The sequence below is a fragment of the Octopus bimaculoides genome, chromosome 1 (assembly GCF_001194135.2).
Source record: "Octopus bimaculoides isolate UCB-OBI-ISO-001 chromosome 1, ASM119413v2, whole genome shotgun sequence".
Lineage (NCBI taxonomy): Eukaryota > Metazoa > Mollusca > Cephalopoda > Octopoda > Octopodidae > Octopus > Octopus bimaculoides.
Genome location: NC_068981.1, coordinates 156238103 through 156242746, shown reverse-complemented (window position 1 = coordinate 156242746; position 4644 = coordinate 156238103). Strand labels below are relative to the sequence as shown.

General features: G+C 34.8%; 1 protein-coding gene across 7 annotated transcripts in view; it reads right to left on the bottom strand.

The window, feature by feature from the left end:
* The window catches only part of LOC106868443 (uncharacterized), a 91863-nt gene that overhangs the window by 74181 nt on the left and 13038 nt on the right, over window positions 1-4644 (bottom strand). The gene's annotated exons all lie outside the window — the stretch shown is intronic.

Genomic DNA, 4644 nt, shown 5'->3' with positions numbered 1-4644 from the left:
GGCACATAAAAGACACCATTTCGAGCGTGGCCGTTTTCGTGCGGGTGACACGTAAAAGCACCCACTACACTCTCTGAGTGGTTGGCGTTAGGAAGGGCATCCAGCTGTAGAAACTCTGCCAAATCAGACTGGAGCCTGGTGTTGCCATCCGGTTTCACCAGTCCTCAGTCAAATCGTCCAACCCATGCTAGCATGGAAAGCGGACGTTAAACGATGATGATGAATATATATATACACATGCATGCACACACACACATACATCATAATCATCTTTACATTTACTTTTCATGGGTTCAACAAGTTGTCATATTCAATGTCAGTTTTTATTCTGAGTCTCCAAGACAAGTCAGAGGACCATATTTCACTCAACCATTCTATTTTTGTCATGGTTTCAGAGGCTGGATGATCTTCCTAATATAAACCACTTTACAGAGCATACTGAGTGCATTTGAATGCAACACCAATACAAGAAACATTGCTATGTTTACAGACAAACTTGAGGGCCCTCTTGATGCTACATTGTCTCTGTTCATTTTCTAACCACTTTACAAAGTGAAACTACGATGATAAAAACAGTGATTGTCATGAGAGGATGGTAGAGGCGGGAGTAATGGAAAAATGTTGAAGTAAGAATATTAGAAGAGAATAGTGTGATGGTGCAGTGGATAGGAAAGGAAATGAACAATAGAGATGACTTTATGTTTATATACAAGGTTATTTCAAGTTCAAATATGCTCAGGGTATATTTGAACCTGTAAGAAAGCTATTCACTGTGTTTTGTCATGGAGAAAATTTCTCACTGTAGCAAAATGGTGTAAATACACCTAAAATCAGCTCACAGTGCCACCCAGACTGGGAAACTTTGAAAGGTGTATTTACATCATTTGTCTACAGTCAGAAATTTTCTCCATAACAAAACACAATGAATGGCTTTTTTACGGGCTCGAATATGCCCCAAGTATATTTGAGCTGGTAATAACCTTGTATTTATACACATCACTGCTTGGTGCTGCTACCCTGGGACCTTATGTTAATCCCTGAAGTTTATTCTTTTAAGTATAAATACTCATTTCTGTACAAGGCATGCCAGGTAGTTAAAACATTGTCAACTTATCTATATTAGAAGTTCTGTGCATATCTACCCTCACGCATTACGTGATTCTCAAGTTCTCATATTTGGAAAACTATGTTCCCTTGTACAGCCTTGATGCTGATTTTCTTTTCTTTTGGTCTGGAGAAAGGAACTGTACCTGTGACCTTTGCAGTCCCTTTGAGATTGGCAACACTGATGTAGTAGATGCTCTAGAATGACTGCAAGTTGATAACTAGAGATAAAAACATGAACTGGGAGGGGATTTCCAGTAGGATGATGCTCTGTGGAAGAAAGATTGTGTATAGTAATTAATGGGAAGCCTATAAAGGTTAGACACAATATGGGTGATGAAAAGAGGGGAAATAAGTGAATTAGGTGGGCCACTGTAGTAGCAGTAGAAAAGCATGAAGAGAGAGTACATCTGAAGGAGAGACTAATGCAACTTCATGTCAATCAATTGGGTGTTTTTTGATGTTCTTTTTCAATAATGCAGATGTTTGTGTGTGCTGCACCATCCCAACAGAAAGAATCTGACTTAGTTGAATCAAATCATGTTATGAAGCTTGAATGTTAATCATCTTCAACAGTCCTAACTATTTCGTTCACAAATCTGGGATGGTGCAATCCTTGTAAACTCATATTCTAGTACATACACTCTTATATTCTAGACTACATTAAATAAATAAATAAATAATAAAAAACAATGCTCGCTAAAGTTTTCTCCATTTGCTTTTTTTTTTTAAGCAGTACTTACAACAAAGGAGCCTCTATGTAATCTTTCTGCTTGCTAGAAATAGCAGCCAAATTTTCTTCAAATCACACTCATTATATTAAAAAGGGAGATACACATTAGATAATGCAGTCTTAGATATCCTCAAAAAATTGAGACGGTTATGGCTGAAATGATGTTGATTAATAATGATTTGTTTGATTAGACCCACACCTAAACAACAGTTACTAGCATAATGAACTCGGTATAACTAAACTTGCTAACTGAATGCCACCACTCACTGAAGTCACTTGTTTAAAATTCATCACCCCTCTGCTACTTACCACCACCACTACGTGTTTTCCTATAACATAACTGACCATTACAATTTCAAACTGAATATTAATTGTGTTAACCACACCCAGCTGTTCCTATTTAATAGTAAAGAGAAATTAAACGCATTTGGAAAAAACAAAAACAAACAGTCTCTCGCAACCCGCTTTCTTTATTTTATTCCTAGCAACTATATCTGCGGAATGATACCAGAACTCTTCAAGAAGTAATTTAATAAATGATCAAGGTTTTGCAGTTATGCTACCCAAGATCAAAGATTTTAACGGTAAAGAAAAAACTTAGAGACACTTTCTTAAAATCTACGTCCTTCCCTTTTATTTGTAAACAAAACACTGATATCGAAAAATAAATTTCTGTCTGTTAGCACACACACACATTATTATCATATATATAATTTATAAATGTGTGAGTGTATGTGCACTAAGAGGAGTGGATCGTACTCAGACACAGAAATTTACCGAGATCTAAGAGAATGTTTCCATATATTAAAGACGAGCATTCAGAAAAGGGAAGAAGATTGCAAAGAAAGTACCTCCTGATAAATTCTTGTCAGAGACCTTAATGTAAACCAATGAGTATGACATGGTGTCAATGCTCTCAAATGCACTGGCATAAAACACGTAGTCTAGGCCAAAAGCCAATGAAACTATTATAGAAATAGTTCAATCGGGAGAGTGCATGGATCATTGATAATACTGAAGAATTAATTGTAAACTAATGATGAAAGTCAATACCTGGTTCCAGTTTAAGATTTGTAATCACTTCGGTTGACTAACATGAGAAAGGCAAACATGTCACATTCACATCCCTTCCTGTCACATATGAAGCATGATGTTTACATAGCAGAGTGGCCGAAGAATTACTGAATGGAGAAAATGTGCAAACTTCACATCTTTCTGCCTCTTTTCATCGCAGAAAATAGAAGAACAATAATACTGGCAAACTGGGAAAGCAGTTAAAACATTCAGCTTGATTTGTTGTGGTTTAGCCCCAGGTCAGCTGCTCAAAATGACCTGTGGTTCAAAAGCGTTTCGGTCGTTACTATGCAGTCTTATTTTTAAACACAATATTTCTTACATTTCATTATCCATTATGTCCTTCCCGTTTAAGATTACTATTATTATTATTAAGCAGAGTGGTTTGAGAAAGATTAAGTTGCAATTTCTAGCAGGTCGAGTGACCACATAGACGCAAGCTCCCTCGTGGTTTCTTTTGTAAACACAAGAGTTTAGATATATTGAGGAAAAGGCATGCAGATAACATAGATGCCTTGTTGATTGCACTAAATATTATTATGGTTTCTGCATATCTGACTCAAATATTAAAAATAACAATAAAACAAAACAAAAATTAAGAGGACTGATTATGAAAGAGGGTGTTTTAGAATGCACAGAAATGATTGTCAGAGATGTGAGAATTAAACGCCATAATATTTTATACACTTTTATACACAAGATCACCTCAAACTAATCAATATAGAAAAGCAAAGAAAATGAAGTCAATAACATACAGCATTCTTTTCATGAAATTATTAAAGTTTTACAAGTAAACATGGAAGTTTTTCGTTGTTGCTTTTTAAAAACTATACCAAATAACATTGGTTTTAAAGGGGGAGAAGTTAGGAAAGCTACGTCAATAAATATAAGTTCTAGCTAATAATTACACTGACATTTTCGTATTAAAATAATTTTGAATACAGAAATATCTCGAAAATGGACAAGCGGATATATGCAATAAACGGCGACGATAACTATCTACATAATTCATTCTAATTATAAACATTTGAATAAATTTATTGAAATATTTAAGCAGTTAAAGAACAATGCAATGTCAGTGACGTGAATGAAAATACACTGCATATAAGCAGTACAGGAGACAATGTTGCTTTAATTTATTTACTAAATAAACAAAAACCTATATACGAAAAGAATAAATCTGGCAATGCAATAATCACGTGGTGTGTTAATGAAAGCACTATCGGAAGAAAAAGTGTATAAAATATTATGGCGTTTAATCCTACAGTTTATTGCTATTCCTTACATAATTTTTATCGCTGATAAACATATATAAAATCTAAGACTACCTTTTACACATATGTGTATGTGTATTTTTGAAGGGTATCTTGGAATATAGTGACACGTCAGTCAGGTGTACAAAAAATGGGGTGGGGGTAAAAAAAATAATAAAACGGAAATATATACGAAGAATGTAAATAAATAATAATAAATCGATCGGAAATACCGAGCGATTTAGGGTCTGAATCTGTTTGCAAACTGGGTGACTAAAACTTCATGACAGATGTTAGGAAAATTTTCGTGATAGTTGCAACAGAAATATATTAAAAGCTAATTAAGCTGTTGCAGTTGAACGGTTCAAGCGAGATAGACAATAAAGTGGAATGGTGCATAAACAGGGGTAGCACAAAGTCAGCTTGACTGCGACATAATTCGAAAATCAACATTTGCGAGCCAAGAGAAAACAAATAAAT